Below are 17,923 nucleotides of genomic sequence, written 5' to 3' on the forward strand. Positions count from 1 at the left end.
ATTGGCAACAGGAAGTTACATATTTTACCCTGCGACAAACTACTCCTAGAAATTTTATGACATCAATGTCTTTTTTGTGGTCAGTCTAATCTAAAGACCTGTGTGATGTTTAGTTGTGAAGATCTTGAGTTTTTGTTAAAAGGTGTGTCCATGGCGCCGTGATGAAGTTCGATGTCTCGCCATGTGAATAAAAGATGTTATAACTCAGGCATAAAATGTCCGATCTTGCCCAAACTTCACTTGTGTGATAAGGGTCCTGGCCTAAACAGATCTGAAGGCCAATATTCCATAGAGTGTGACAAAATGGCTCGATAGCGCCACCTATACACTTTCAACGGAGTGCGTATACACTTTAAACGGAGTGCGCCTCGAGCTGTGCTTCACATACATGTACAGAAATCGGTACACACATGTAACACACCAATATCTACGAAAAAGTCTCTTGGTACAAAATCCGAATCCCAACAGGAAGTCAGCTATTTAGAATTTTCTCTGCAAAATTAGTGTTGTTTTTGCCATTTTCAGGGGTTGGACTTTAACGAACTCCTCCTAGAGATTTATTCAGATCAACACCAAACTTGGTCAGTGCAATCTAAAGCCTTTTGCGATCTTAAATTGCGAAGATCTTGAGGTTTCGTTAAAGGGCGTGTCCATGGCGGCCTGACAAATTTCGATGTTTCGCCATGAAATAGGATGTTGTTGTAACTCAGGCATAAAATGTCCAATCCTCCCCAAACCTCACATGTTCGACAAAAGTCCTGCCCTGAACACATCTGAAGGCCAATATTCCACTATAATGATAGCGCCACCTGCTGGCAACAGGAAGATTGGCACATATATGGAATAAACATTGATATATTCTACTTATATTTATGAGTTTCAACGCATATTTCTCACCGTTCACCTATTAACTAAAGCCACTCGCTGCCGGTGAGCCCGGGTGCGAGGGCCCGTTCATCGCTGCTTGCAGCTTTAATTATTATTATTCTTCTTCTTCTTCTTCTTCTCCCGAATGAATCGCATTTTTGAGGGCTTTAACATGCTCAAAAAGTCATGAAACTTTGCACACTCGTCAAACCTGGTGAAAATTTTCGTCTGATATAGGATTCAGAAGAGGGTGTGGCAAAATGGCTCGACAGCGCCACCTATACCAAGAAAATCAACAGCCTTCCAGCTATGTTTCACGTACATGCACGAAAATTGGCACACATATGTAACACACCAATACCTACAAAAAAGACTCTTGGAGCGAAATTCTAAACCCAACAGGAAGTCGGTTATTTTTAATATTATGAGCATATTTTGTGTAATTTTGGTCATTTCCATGTGTTGTATTTTAACGAACTCCTCCTAGAGAGTTCTTCAAATCAACACCAAATTTGGTATGCCTAATCTAAAGGCCTTTGCGATGTTAAATTGCGAAGATCCTGACTTTTCGTTGAAGGGCGTGTCTGTGGCGGCCTGGCGAATTTCGATAATTCGCCATGAAAAATGAAGTTGCTATAACTCACACATACAATGACCAATCTGCCCCTAACTTCACATGTTTGATGAGACTCCGAACCTGAACAGATTGACATGCCCATATTCAGTTATAGTCATAGCGCCACCTATTGGCAACAGGAAGTGACATATTTTACGCTGCGACGAACTACTCCTAGAAATTTTATGACATCAATGTCTTTTTTGTGGTCAGTCTAATCTAAAGGCCTGTGCGATGTTCAGTTGTGAAGATCTTGAGTTTTCGTTAAAAGGCTTGTTCATGGCGCCGCGACGAAGTTCGATGTCTCGCCATGCGAATAAAAGATGTTATAACTCAGGCATAAGATGTCCGATCTTCCCCAAACTTCACATGTGTGATAAGAGTCCTGGCCTGAACACATCTGAAGGCCAATATTCCACCGGGTGTGGCAAAATGGCTCGATAGCGCCACCTATACACTTTCAACAGAGTGCGCCTCGAGCTATGTTTCACGTACATGTAAAAAAATCGGTATACACATGTAACACAGCAATACCTACAAAAAAGTCTCTTGGCACGAAATCCGAATCCCAACAGGAAGTCGGTTATTTAGAATTTTCTCTGCAAAATTGGCGTTGTTTTTGCCATTTTCAAGGGTTGTACTTTAACGAACTCCTCCTAGAGATTTATTCAGATCAACAACAAACTTGGTCAGTGTAATCTTAAGCACTTTGCGATGTTAAATTGCGAAGATCTTGAGGTTTCGTTAAAGGGCGGGTCCATGGCGGCCTGACAAATTTCGATGTTTCGCCATGAAAAAGGAAGTTGCTGTAACTCAGACATACAATGTCCAATCTGCCCCAAACTTCACATGTTGGATAAGACTCTTGACCTGAACAGGTCTACATGCCCACATTCAGTTATAGTCATAGCGCCACCTGTTGGCAACAGGAAGTGACATATTTTACACTGTGACAGACTATTTCTAGAAATTTTATGACATCAATGTCTTTTTTGTGATCAGTCTAATCTAAAGACCTGTGTGATGTTTAGTTGTGAAGATCTTGAGTTTTTGTTAAAAGGCGTGTCCATGGCGCCGTGACGAAGTTCGATGTCTCGCCATGGGAATAAAAGATGTTATAACTCAGGCATAAAATGTCCGATCTTCCCCAAACTTCACGTGTGTGATAAGGGTCCTGGCCTGAACATATATGAAGGCAAATATTCCATTGGGTGTGGCAAAATGGCTCGATAGCGCCACCTATACACTTTCAACGGAGTGCATATGCACTTTCAACGGAGTGTGCATCGAGCTATGTTTCACGTACATGTACAAAAATCAGTACACACATGTAACACACCAATACCTACAAAAAAGTCTCTTGGTACGAAATCCGAATCCCAACAGGAAGTCAGTTATTTAGAATTTTCTCTGCAAAATTGGTGTTGTTTTTGCCATTTTCAGGGGTTGTACTTTAACTAACTCCTCCTAGAGATTTATTCAGATCTTCACCAAACTTGGTCAGTGTAATCTAAAGGCCTTTGCATTGTTAAATTGCGAAGATCTTGAGGTTTCGTTAAAGGACGTGTCCATGGCGGCCTGACAAATTTTGATATATTGCGATGAAAAGGAAGTTGCTGTAACTCAGACATACAATGTCCAATCTGCGCCAAACTTCACATGTTAGTTAAGACTTCTGCCCTTAACAGATCAACATGCCCATATTCAGTTATAGTAATAGCGCCACCTGCTGGCAACAGGAAGTGACATGATTTAGGCTGCGACAAACTACTCCTATAATTTTTTTGAGATTAACATATATTTTGTGGTCAGTCTAATCTAAAGGCCTGTGCAATGTTAACTTTTGGAGATCTTGAGTTTTTGTTAAAGGGTGTTTCCATGGCGCCATGACAAAATTTGATGTCTTGCCACAGCAAGAGAAGTTGTTGTAACTCAAGCATAAAATGTTCAATCTTCCCCAAACTTCACATGTTTGATAAAAGTCCTGGCCTGAACACATCTGAAGGCCAATATTCCATTATAATGATAGCGCCACCTGCTGGCAACAGGAAGATTGGCACATATATGGGATATACTTTGATATATTCAACTTATATTTAGGACATTAAATGCATATTTCTCAACGTTCACCTTTTTACTAAAGCCACACGATTGCTGTGAGCCCGGGTGCGAGGGCCCGTTCATCGCTGCTTGCAGCTTTAATTATTATTATTATTCTTCTTCTTCTTCTCCCGAATGAATCGCATTTTTGAGGGCTTTAACATGCTCAAAAAGTCATGAAACTTTGCACACGCGTCAAACCTGGTGAAAATTTTCGTCTGATATAGGATTCAGAAGAGGGTGTTGCAAAATGGCTCGACAGCGCCACCTATACTAAGAAAATCAACAGCCTTCCAGCTATGTTTCACGTACATGCACGAAAATTGGCACACATATGTAACACACCAATACCTACAAAAAAGACTCTTGGACCAAAATTCTAAACCCAACAGGAAGTCGGTTATTTTTAATATTATGAGCAAATTTTGTGTAATTTTGTTCATTTCCATGTGTTGTATTTTAACTAACTCCTCCTAGAGATTTCCTCAAATCAACACCAAATTTGGTGTGACTAATCTAAAGGCCTTTGCGATGTTAAATTGCGAAGATCTTGAGTTTTCGTTGCAGGGCGTGTCCGTGGCGGCCTGGCGAATTTCGATGATTCGCCACGAAAAATGAAGTTGCTATAACTCACACATACAATGTCCAATCTGCCCCAAACTTCACATGTTTGATGAAACTCTGAACCTGAACAGATTGACGTGCCCATATTCCGTTAAAGTCATAGCGCCACCTATTGGCAACAGGAAGTGTCATATTTTACGCTGTGATGAACTACTCTTAGAAATTTTTTGACATCAATGTATTTTTTGTGGTCAATCTAATCTAAAGGCCTGTGCGATGTTCAGTTGTGAAGATCTTGAGTTTTCGTTGAAAGGCGTGTCCACGGCACCATGGCGAAGTTCGATGTCTCGCCATGTTAATAAAAGATGTTATAACTCAGGCATAAAATGTCCGATCTTCCCCAAACTTCACATGTGTGATAAGAGTCCTGACCTGAACAGATCTGCAGGCCAATATTCCACCGGGTGTGGCAGAATGGCTCGATAGCGCCACCTATACACTTTCAACGGAGTCTGCCTCGAGCTATGTCTCACGTACATGTACAAAAATTGGTACACACATGTAACACTCCAATACCTACAAAAAAGTCTCTTGGTACGAAATCCGGATCCCAACAGGAAGTCGGTTATTTTGAATTTTCCCTTCAAAATTGGTGTTGTTTTTGCCATTTTCAGGGGTTGTACTTTAAAGAACTCCTCCTAGAGATTTATTCAGATCAACACCAAACTTGGTCAGTGTAATCTAAAGCCCTTTGCGATAATAAATTGCGAAGGACTTGAGGTTTCGTTAAAGGGCGGGTCCATGGCGGCCTGACAAATTTCGATGTTTCGCCATGAAAAAGGAAGTTGCTGTAACTCAGACATACAATGTCCAATCTGCCCCAAACTTCACATGTTAGATAAAACTTCTGCCCTTAACAGATCTACATGCCCACATTCAGTTATAGTCATAGCGCCACCTATTGGCAACAGGAAGTGACATGTTTTACGCTGCGAAAAACTACTCCTATAATTTTTTTGAGATTAACATATATTTTGTGGTCAGTCTAATATAAAGGCCTGTGCAATGTTACCTTTTGGAGATCTTGAGTTTTTGTTAAAGGGCGTTTCCATGGCGCCATGACAAAATTTGATGTCTTGCCACAGCAAGAGAAGTTGTTGTAACTCAAGCATAAAATGTTCAATCTTCCCCAAACTTCACATGTTTGATAAGAGTCCTGGCCTGAACACATCTGAAGGCCAATATTCCATTATAATGATAGCGCCACCTGCTGGCAACGGTAAGATTGGCACATATATGGGATATACTTTGATATATTCCACTTATATTTAGGACATTAAATGCATATTTCTCAACGTTCACCTTTTTACTAAAGCAACACGATGGCGGTGAGCCCGGGTGCGAGGGCCCATTCATCGCTGCTTGCAGCTTTAATTAGGGCTCAAGCCCGAAGGGGCGAAGAGCCCTATTGTTCTTCTAAGGATTATTCTTCTTCTTATTAGGGCTCAAGCCCGAAGGGGCGAAGAGCCCTATTGTTCTTCTAAGGATTATTCTTGTTATTATTATTTTTATTTTTTATTAAACCTTCCGGGGTGTTTTGGGGGCCTTAACATGCTCAAAAACTCTTGAAAATTGGCACACACATTGGAATCTGCGGCCATCAGGACGCCGCAGAGGCTGGGACCCGGGCGTGGCACAGGGGCTCTACAGCGCCCCCTGGAAGACAGTCAGAATTCTTGAACCATAGCTCACACACTCTTGCATGTATTTATATCAAACTCGGTACACTTATAGATCTCATTGAGCCGAACAACTTTCACACTTTATGTCATAGGCTCCGCCCAACAGGAAGTCAGCTATTCAGGGCTGTTTAAAAAAAGCATGCTCTGGAATTTGAAATACTCCTCTGAGGTTTTCAACCCGTTCGCCACGAAACTCGGTGAACATGATCTCAAGACATTGAGGATGAAAAATTGCGAGGGGATTTTTGATATCTCGAACGGTTTGCCCGTGGCGAGGCATGGAACTTATGGCGAGAAATGAGAAACAGGAAATGTCTAATAACATCCACATACATTTCCTGAATTTGATCAAACTTCATGGGTTTGTTCGTTGTATGATACCGATTGTATATATGTGGCTATTAAGAGTCAACGTTATAGCGCCACCAACTGGCAGCAGGAAGTGTGTCATTTTCCAAATGCTTTGAATTCAGCATCTTATTTTTACTCGATTTACTTAAAACTTCATCAGAATAATGACAAAACACGGCCGATGTAAATCTGTTGTGGGGATATTGATATCTGATATAGTGTTGCCATGGCAACGTGTCAAACTTGAATGTTCTGTTATGGTGAGTTTTAGGCAGACAACAAGCTCAGATTTACATGAAACTCAAAACACATATCAGTATTAGTGATAGCTAGACAATGGCAAAAGCTTTTAAAAGGGCGTGAAGGAGGCACTCTATAGCGCCACCTTTTGTCAAAAGTGGGGGGGTTAGTTTTAGCTACAGACACCAAACTTGGTACATAAATTGTTCTTTTCAAGACGGACAACTTTCTAATTCACAGTCATCAGCTACGATCAACAGGAAGTCGGCTATTTTGATTTGAATGTGTATTTTTGAGATTTTACAGTTGTGAATTAATGAATACTCCTCACAGGGGAAGTACACTATACACACCAAACGTTGTCTACATGAAGAAAAAACATCGAGGAACTTAAATTGCGAACAGATTTTGGTTAGCTTGAACGGTTTTGTCGTGGTGATTTTTTGAAATGACAGTAAAAAGTGAAACATTAATCGTCTTGTATTTTTAAATTGCAGCTTCCAAACCTTTAAAAAACATTTTTAATTTAGAAAACCAGTGATTCTGAGGAAATATGCATAGTTTCATGACTTTACAGCACTGTATGATTAAAAGAAAATTAAAAAACTGTCAGACATCTGATCTCACTCTGTCACTCTGTGTGCTGACTCTGTGTGTGTGTGTGTGAGTGTGAGTGGGGGAGGGGTGTGAGCTGAGTGGCAGACAGACAGAGAGAGAGAGAGAGAGAGAGAGACTTAAACATCTCTTTAATCACCAGAAAAAAAACTGTATTTTAAATAGTTATTTTTTTGTTGTTGTTGCTAATTGTGCTGTTATCATTACATCTTAAGAAATATCTTAGGCCTTATCCTTTTCTGACAGTTTCAGGGATTTAAAAAAATCCTAAAAAACCTTATTTGTGCTGCAAATAATAATTTCAAACTCATTTGATACTGACCTCTGTCACCCTGTGACATGACATTTATTTGAATTTACATAATCTCAAGGATGTAACAGTAAAACTGTTCAGCTCACAGATGAAGACTAAGCTTTAATGCAAGCAGAACTATTTCACAAATGCTTATAGGTTAATGAAATCATAACAAAACACTTTTAAATTATTTAAGGATTTGGTAACACTTTAAAATAATGTCTCAATTGTTAACATTAGTAAATGCATTGGTAACACTTCATAATAGCTGCAATTCTTAGCTAAGCATTAGTAAATAGTCAGTTCATGCTTTATATAGCCTTCTCCCAAAATTAATATTTTAGTAAGCATTTTATAAATACAGCTATAATTAAATTGTTCATGGTTTATATGCACATTTATTTTGAGGAGATTAAAGGCTGTAATCTCCCTAAAAAAATGTAAAATAAAAAATAAAATAAATAAAATAAACAAACACAGAACTCATAAATATTTATTTCAAGATGCAATAAAAGAAAACTGTACACTTGAATTTATATATATATATATATATATATATATATATATATATATATATATATATATATATATATATATATACACACAATTGCATAAGTTTATATTTAAAAATGTTTAGCAAGTGTACAGCTAATAATAATAATAATGCATTTTATTTAGTTTTAGCTACAGACACCAAACTCGGTACTTAAATTGTTCTTATCAAGACGGACAACTTTCTAATTCACAGTCATAAGCTACGATCAACAGGAAGTCAGCTATTTTGATTTGAATGTGTATTTTTGAGATTTTACAGTTGTGAATTAATGCATACTCCTCACATGGGAAGTACACTATACACACCAAACTTTGACTACATGAAGAAACAACATCGAGGAACTTAAATTGCGAACAGATTTTGGTTAGCTTGAACGGTTTTGACGTGGTGATTTTTTGAAATGACAGTAAGAAGGGGAAACATTAATTGTATTGTATGTCTAAATTGCAGCTTCCAAACACTTCAAGGCATGTTTTCATACAGAGATCAAATCATTATGAGGAAATATGCATAGTTTCATGACTTTACAACACTGTATGGATAAAAGAAAAGAAAAAACTGTCAGACTTCTCAACTGACATGATCTCACTCTGGCCACTCCGTCTGTGTGAGGAAAGGGAGAGGGAGGGGGAGTGTGAGTGTGAGGGGGTTGGTGACTGTGAATCTTTGGTGACTGAGAGTGTGTGTGGATTGTAGGGAGGGGCTGTCTGGCAGAGAGAGAGAGAGAGAGAGAGAGACCTAATCATTCCTTTAATAATCAGGAAAAAAAATCTATATTTTAAATTGTTATTAGGGCTCAAGCCTGGAGGGCGAGAGCCCTATTGTTTTCCTTAGGATTATTTTTTATTATTATTATTATTATTATTTTTTTTTCTAACGTTACGGGGGCTTTTGGGGTCCTTAACATGCTCGAAAACTCTTGAAAATTGGCACACAGATTGGAACCTGCGGCCATTAGGGTCGGGCAGAGACTGATACACGGGCGTGGCAAAGGGGCTCTACAGCGCCCCCTGGAATACTGAGGGCCATATATCATACATACTTGCACGTAGACACATGAAACTCGGTACACATGTAGATCTCATTAAACCAAACAACTTTCGTACTGCATGTCATAGGCTCCGCCCAACAGGAAGTTGGCTATTTAGGGTTTATTATTCATATTTTTGGTCAAAGTTGTGGGGGCTTTTGGGGTCCCTAACATACTCAAAAACTCTTGAAAATTTGCACACACTTTGGAATCTGTGCCCTTTAGGAGCCTGCAGAGGCTGGGACCCGGGCGTGGCACAGGGGCTCTACGGCGCCCCCTGGAACACAGTCATAAATGTTGATGTATAGCTCACACATACTTGCACATATTCATATGAAACTCAGTACACATATAGATCTCATTGTGCCGAACAATTTTCGTATTGCATGTCATTGGGCTCCGCCCAACAGGAAGTCAGCTATTTAGAGTTATGTAAAAAACGCATGCTCTGGAATTTGATATACTTGTCATAGGTTTTTTACTCGTTTACCACCAAACTCGGTCAACATGATCTCAAGACATTGGGGATGAAAAATTGCCAGGGGATTTTTGATATCTCGAACGGTTTGCTCGTGGCGAGGCGTTGAAATTATGGCGAGAATTGAGAAACAGGAAGTGTCTAATACCATCCACATACATTTCCTGATTTCAATCAAACTTCATCAGATTATTCATTGTATGATGTCGATCACATATATGTGACTATTAGGAGTCAGAGTTATAGCGCCACCAACTGGCAGCAGGAAGTGTGTCATTTTCAAAATGCTTTGAATTCAGCATCTTATTTTTATTCGATTTGCTTCAAACTTCATCAGAATAATGTTAAAACACAGCCGATATGAATCTGCTGGGGGAAATTGGATATCTAAAAATATTGTTGCCGTGGCAACATGTCAAACTGGAATACTTCTCAGGTGATTTTGAGGCAAATAACATGCTTAGAATTTCATCAAACTCAGAACACATATCAGTATTAGTGACAGCTAGACACTGGCAAAAGTTCATAAGAGGGCGTGGAAGAGGCACTCTATAGCGCCACCTTTTGTCAAAAGTGGGGGGGTTAGTTTTAGCTACAGACACCACACTCAGTACAAAAATTGTTCTTATCAAGACGGACAACTTTCTAATTCACAGTCATCAGCTACGACCAACAGGAAGTCGGCTATTTTGATTTGAATGTGGATTGTTTTTTACATTTAGCTGTGAATTAATGCATACTGCTCAGAGGAGAGTAACACTATACACACCAAACTTTGTCTACATGTTGAAAAAACATTGAGGAACTTAAATTGTGAATGGGTTTTGGATAGCTTGGATGGTTTTGTTGTGGTGATTTTTTTAAATGACAGTAAAGATGGAATTATTAATTTTCCTGCATTTTTAAATTCCAAACACTTCAAAACCTTTTTTCATACAGAAAAAAGAGTTATTCTGAGTAAATATGCATAGTTTCATGACTTTACAACACTGTATGGATAACAGAAAATTTAAAAACTGTCAGATATCTCCTCTCACTCTGTCCCTCTGTTTGAGTGAGTGTGCTTAGACTTCCATTGTCTGAGAGAAATAGCGCCCCTACAGGTGCAGTTACCGGACTTAAAAAGGGAGGAGACTGTCTTTTGGTTTCACTTTTAAATCGGTTAAAATACAAATAAATACTTGGATTTAATTCACACTGACAAGCTAAACCAACATATATGATTATTATCAGGTCAGGGCTCATTAATAATTGATGTGTGGTCAGTGATATGTGAGAAACACGAGAGATGAATCACCACTCTGAGCAGGAGCGTGTGGAATGATGAGCTCAGAAAAAACGAGTTTATTCTTGTTTTATAGCTATTAAAAATAAAGTATTGCAGCGATATCACACAATTCACCAATTAGAACACACCAAGAGCTAAATTAAGATGTTTTTGAACTGTTTGTGTGAAAATGAAATATTTGCGGCTGCCTATCTTGAAATCACTGCTCCGATCAGCGCGCACAGTGTCACAAGTTCAAAACTAACGAATTTATTCTTGTTTAAGAGCTTTTTTTAAATAACTTATTGCCATAAATGCACACAATACATCCATTATAACACAACACGAGCTAAATATAGGTGTTTGTGACCTGTTTAAGTGTGCAAGACTATTTGAAAGCGCGACTGGCAGAATAACATATATCTCTCGAGCTGCAGGATTCTGCCTTTCGTCGTAAGAACGAACACATCACGGACAAGATTATTTCAAAATACATAATAGCTTGGCTAATATAAACGAAAACAGCCACGTGAACATAAACTGTTGAGAAATAAATCTGAAGTGGATATACTGGATTTTAGTGGATATTAAGTGACCGCACCCAGCAAAAACTCGTTGAAAAGACGTCGAAAAGACGTCATTGGCAGTCGTCTAAACAACGTTAAAATTTAGTTGAAAAGTGAAAGGTGAAACGACGTCTTTTTCATGTCGTCAAAAAGACGTCTATAAATAGACGTCCAAATTACGTTTAAATGTGGTTGAAAAGTGAAAGGTGAAACGACGTCTTTTTCATGTCGTCAAAAAGACGTCTATAAATAGACGTCCAAATTACGTTTAAATGTGGTTGAATAGTGAACGGTGAAAAGACGTCTTTTCCAGACCTAATTACAACCATGAATTATTTGTCATATTCCTAATTATTGAAAATAAGACAATTCACAGTATATTGACACATTTATTGACACATTACATCTTTCATGTAAAATCTTGATCACATTTTAAGCTTCTTTTGATTAAACAGACCGTAAAAACTGTAATATTGTGAAATATAACTACAGAAATAATTGTTTTCTATGTGGATGCATTGTAGAATGTAATTTATGCCTGTAAACTGAAATTTTTAACACAATTACTTCAGTCTTCAGTATTACATGATCTTCAGAAATCATTATAATATACTGATTTGCTGCTCAAGAAACATTTCTGATTATTATCAGTTTAAAACCGTTGTGCTGCCAAATATTTTGTGGAAACCATTACATTTGTCCATATTTTTTTAATAGACCTTGCAAAAGAGTAGTATTTATTTATTTTTTTTATCAATTTAAAAGGCTTTACTATAAACTTAAATTAATCCATGTTTCTGTATAAATATATTTTTTCAAGACAAATAAACTATGACCAATTATAACCACATTAGAACAACCAAAAATTTTAAACCAAACCCATAACACCCTTTTGTGCAGAACACAAATTAAGATATTTTTTTAACAGATGCCTTGTGTACAAAAAAAAAACAAACAAACAATAACAACAGCAAAAATAATCTATTCAGAAATTATGACTCCCCAATGGATTTTCACAAAAGCACCAAAAGCGCCAGCTCTCACGCCAATGCAACACTGATGCATCATGGTGCTTGTGTGAATGTGTTATTTTATATAAAGAAAATAATCTCAGATTTCATTAAAAAGTTCCGCATTTATGTTTCAAGGATGAACAAAAGTCTGGTTTGGAACAACATGAAGCTGAGTGATGAAAATCTTTGGTTTAACGAACACGTTTGGTAAATGGGGTTCCCACAGGGGCACCAGTAGATCTCTGCCTGATCTATGATCTTCTGCTTCTTCTGCTCCTTCCTCCATCCCAATTCTGGATTAATGAGCCACGGCAGATGTTTCCACTTTGAATGCTTTAGCCTCGCTCTTTTTTCTGCAGCATCTAAAGTGAGAAAGAAAACCGTAACTAAAATGTAAATTAATAATAAAAAAACAATGTTTGTCCAAAATGTACAAATTAAAGTGTACTCATTCTTTATGAGGGATTATTAACCAATCAGTATTTCAGGGGTTGTCAGCTCTGGCCATTAAGGTGAGACTTAGGTCTCTGCAGAGTAAAAGTGGGCGTTTATGACTTTGTGGGTGTTTTCAAACTGCTGGGTGTTTCTAAATCATGCAATCAAAATGATCCCCCTTACCTAAACCCCACCCTAAACCTACCGTCACTATGATGTCAGCCAATCAGGTATCATGGTCTAAAAACACCCTGATCTGGTAACTCCCATTACTTTAGTACAGAGACATATGCTTGGATTAAGGTCCACTGTCATGCAGAGTTCATGTCTCAATCAGCTTCACAGTTTGCCAAGTTGTGAATATATTGTGTACACAAATGTAGGCTCTTGTAAGCACTGTGGCTCACTATACACTGGTGACTATTTCTGCCCTCATTGTACAACATCACTACTGACATTAATGCACAACAATAAAACTGATATCTTTCTTTTAATGCTATTTACAGCACATTATGATGAATACTTTATTACATGTATGTGCAAGATTTAATTCATAAATTAATTGGAAATGTTTACTAGATTAGACATTACCTGTCTAGTGATATGTTTATGCTGAAATATATTATTGGTTTGTGTTTTAAAATCTATTACGTGTTTTCTTATAGCGAATTATCAGTGCACCGTAAAATGAAAATAGTGATTGAGGCAGCCCTTCACCACTGAGTACTGAGCAACGGACCTGAGTGAAACACACCCAGTGTTTACGTCCACACCTGATCACACTCACCTGTCTGTGACTTATAGTTAGCAAAACTGAAGACCTTGATTAATGTGTTCAGGTGCACTGCACTAGGTTGGTGTAAAACTCTGCATGTAAGTGGACCTTAAGAGACAATGTTGAGATCTCCTGCAATATGTTCTGAGCATGAACTATAAAGAGGCAGAATGACTTACAACACTGGTGTCCAGTCCTGGGCTGGAGGACCACCGTTCTGCAGAGTTTCTGCTGATCCTTGATCAGCTGCTCAGGTCTGCTTAACTGGGGTTGGAGCTTAATTATGAAAAAAGAGAAGACAACCAATATTATAATGTTAAAAAGTTAAACAACGTTAAATAATTTGATCCATAAATATGCACAACATCTGAAAATGCACAAAGATGAGAAGAAAGAACTTTCAACATTGAAAAATAAGAAGCAATATTAAATCACACATGCATTTTCTTTTCTTCTTATTATTCCTCTTGCAATAAGTTTATTCACAATTACCTTGTGGTTAATCAATGATTTTCAGTCTCTGAAATAGAAAAGATCCATCAATGATGAACTATTATTTACCCCGTTTATATCTGCGAGGTGTTCATAACACATTTTACCAGTGTGTTAAGATCAGTAATTATGACTGTCGAATGTCAGACTTGACTCAATGTATTCTGCCCCCAAACATATGATTAGACTATCAGTCGAATATCGGCAAGATTCAAAAATTCTGATTCAACTATGAAAAACCTTAGTCAAGGACACCCCTAGTAATTTCAAATATTACTATTTTACTGTATTTTAATCAAATAAATGCAGCAGTGGTGAGCATAAAATATTTATTTTAAATACATTTTTAAATAATATTCTCTATTTCTCTTCCACCTTTATTTGATCCTCTAACTTTAACACTCACTATTCTAATTCTATTCTTAAAAAAAATCTAACTACCTTTCTAATCTTTTTGTATTATATTTTCTTTACATTTATTATGCAACTGTGTGTATGTGTGTGTGTACGAGTAAAGACCTCTAACTAGCTTGTTCTACTCTTTTTTTTAATTCTGTTTTCTCTTTATTTATTATATTATTTAAAATCCCATGCTATGTGTACCGTGTTAAGCTAACTGAGACTTGTTATAGCACTTATATATCATTGCTCTTTTTGTTGTTTTTGATTGCTTCCACTGTCTTAATCTGTAAGTCGCTTTGGATAAAAGAGTCTGCTAAATGAATAAATGTAAATGTAAATACATGATAAATCTGACCCTTAAACGTTTGAATAATAGTGTATGTCTGAGGTATTACTTACTAGTTATATGTTTCATAATGTCTAAAAATGTTCTTCAGCTGGATACAGGCACGGCCATCAGCATGGAAGAATCTAGAACATAAACAATATGTCATTCTGTCAATCTGTCTAAGCCAACAATATTTATTATACAATGCCATGTTTATTATAAATAAACTATAGCAGAGGTGAAATGCAGAAAAGAAAATTAATTTACAGATTATACAAAAAAAATTAAAAGAATAATAACAGAATTTAAAGTTTTAGGTTTACTAATCGATTAATACTCTTACAGTGTGGACATCAAAATAACTAACATGCAAACAAACACACACACACACACGCACATTATGAAAATATTATATAAACACACACATATATAAGAAAATTACAGATTCATGCTGATGTAGGCGAAATATATTGTGAAAAATGCACATAAAGTTACCTCTTGTAGTTAGCATTACAGTTGAGATGCTAACGGACTTTTCATGAAGACACTGACCATTTCTATAAACTACATTTTCAACGAAAGCGTGTCATTTACATGAAAGAAAGTTTCAGGGACACTTTTATGTAACATTTGTGTAATTTAGGGATTAAACTTACCTGAAATTAGTGAAAACAACCACGAGAGACAGCGTCTGTTCAGCTGCTTGACGGTTGAGCTGAGCCCCGTTTCCATGGTGACTCCAGTACAGCGCGTGACCATCAAGTGTTTTCAAAATATATTTAAATATATTTAACAGTGCGATCAGACATGATGTCTAATTTCTTCACTAGTTTATGTTAATGGCTTTGTGGTGCGAAATAAAAGTTTTTTTTCTGCTAAATTTGGACTAAAGCCCATTTAGCTACATCTATTTTTGGGCTAAATTAAAAAAAAAAAAAAAAAAAAAAAAGACGTTAAATGTCGCTTTTTGGGCTTAATTTGGACCAAATCCGACGGACCAAACGGAGACCAATTTTCAACGTCGCTTTTTGGGCTTAATTTGGACCAAATCCGACGGACCAAATGAAGACCAATTTTCAACGTCGCTTTTTGGTCTAAAAGATGGCCATGACGGGCCGACTTGATTTAGACCAGAAAACGACGTCCAAATGACGTCTGGTGCTGGGTGGTACCTGCTTCTGTCTTCAATTTTAATCTATATAAAAAATTAAACTCATTAATCTTGGCTGCTTTTTTAATGTGTGTAGGTATTTATTTATTATTTTGCTCTAACAAGACTTAATCTATATTTAATTAAATCAATTACATTTTATTTTACATTTGATTTGTCCATTTCTGCATCTAAACGCCTAAAAACCTAAAACATGCTCTATTATATTATTGTTAGCAATTTCTTTATCGTCCAATTTATCTGGTGTACACACTTATATTTTCATAATAAACTTGTTTGTTAGATTATACACAGTTATAGTGGTCTATAATAAATATTAACAGGTTTTATTCAAGCTGTTTAGAATGATTGCGTAGGCTAATTTTTTTAAATGTAAATAAAAATAAATAAATAAATAAATAAAAAACATTGGAAAAGAATAACTGTTGTACATTTTTATACATTTTGTATAATTTCATAGTTTATGCATTATAGTTATAAAAACAAAAAATTTAGCCACTCACATAGAAATCTTAGGCCTTATCCTTTTCTGACAGTTTTAGGGATTTTTAAAAATCCTAAAAAACCTTATTTGTGCTGCAAATAATAATTTCAAATTAATTTGATACTGACCTCTGACATCCTGTGACATGATATTTATTTGAATTTACATAATCTCATTAATGTAACAGTAAATCTGTTCAGCTCACAGATCAAGACTAAGCTGTAATGCAAGCAGAACTTTCACAAATACTTGTAGGTCAATAAAATCATTACAAAACACTTACAAATCATTGAAAGGATTTATTAACACTGTAAAATAATGTCTAATTTGTTAACATTAGCAAATGCATTGATAACACTTTATAATAACTGCACTCATTAGTAAATAGTCAGTTCATGCTTCATAAAGCCTTGTCCCAATATTAATAGTCAGTAGTAAGCAGTTTATAAATACAGCTATAAATAGCTTGTTCTTGGTTTATAAGCACATTTATTAAAAAGGAGAGTAAAGGGTCAGTTATCTTCCTATGAAAAATAAAAATAAACAAACAACAACACAGATTGACACAGAACTCAGAAATGTTATTGTGGATTTATGAAATGAATTCATTCTCCTCTAAGAAGACATAAGTAGTTCACACCAAACTGTTTTAACATGAAGCCATATACTGAAGATGTTAAATTTCGAAAGGGTTTAGGATACCTTAAATGGTGTGGCCATAGTGATTTATTAAAGTAACATAAAAAATACAATAGTTATTTTACTATATCTTTAACATTTTTAATTCCAACTCTTCATAATTTTTTATATACGTAGAAGTCATCATTTGAAGGAAGCACAGTAAGTTTCATAGCTTTATCATTTTCAAGAGCCAGCATAAAATTAAAACTATCATAACATATAAATCAAGCTTGCAATTCTTAGTACCAATAATGGCCACCAGATGGCGCTATAGGATTACTTTTAAATAATTATTGTAGAAACAAGTATGATTTAAATCATTTATAGAAATCTTTCAAAGAAAAATAATATGAATTTTATGTATTTTACTGATAAAATGACCCTCACTTAATTAGAATATCAAGCTGAAGTATTGTGAACTGTATATTAAGAATAATTCTTTATAGGCTTAGGGACAGATATGTTTTGAGTGACTCTTGAAGGATCAGCACCACATCCTCTTTTACCACTGTTTAAAGAATGTATCTTACAGTACAGGTGCGGATGAATTTTGAATGGCTTGAATGGTTTTGTCGTGGTGATTTTTTGAAATAACAGTAAAAAAGTAACCAGTAAATGTCTTTTATTGTTTTAAAGTGCAGCTTCTAAACACTTAAAAAAATTGTACACATAGAAGACAAGTCATTCTGAGGAAATATGCATAGTTTCATGACTATACAACACTATATGGATGATAGAAAATTAAAAAAACTATCATACATCTGATGTCACTCTGTCCCTCTGTCACCGTGGGTGATGTGTGTGTGTGTGTGTTAATTGAATTAGGTGTGAAACTATCAGGGAGCATTTAGTCTC

The 17,923-nt window shown here is 36.3% G+C and overlaps 1 long non-coding RNA gene across 2 annotated transcripts; it reads right to left on the reverse strand.

The window, feature by feature from the left end:
* Positions 1 to 11,662: 11,662 nt before the first annotated feature.
* On the reverse strand, positions 11,663 to 15,617 carry LOC113119467 (uncharacterized). Of its 2 annotated transcripts, XR_003294459.1 has the most exons (6): positions 15,389 to 15,617; positions 15,228 to 15,296; positions 14,804 to 14,875; positions 14,003 to 14,030; positions 13,690 to 13,786; positions 11,663 to 12,662 (listed from the first exon to the last, which is right to left on the reverse strand). It is a non-coding gene; the product is annotated as an uncharacterized LOC113119467 (long non-coding RNA). The 2 variants fall into 2 exon arrangements; XR_003294458.1 differs by lacking the exon at positions 14,003 to 14,030 and having other exon boundaries at positions 15,389 to 15,614.
* Positions 15,618 to 17,923: the final 2,306 nt, after the last annotated feature.

Source organism: Carassius auratus, chromosome 19 (assembly GCF_003368295.1).
Source record: "Carassius auratus strain Wakin chromosome 19, ASM336829v1, whole genome shotgun sequence".
Taxonomy (NCBI): domain Eukaryota; kingdom Metazoa; phylum Chordata; class Actinopteri; order Cypriniformes; family Cyprinidae; genus Carassius; species Carassius auratus.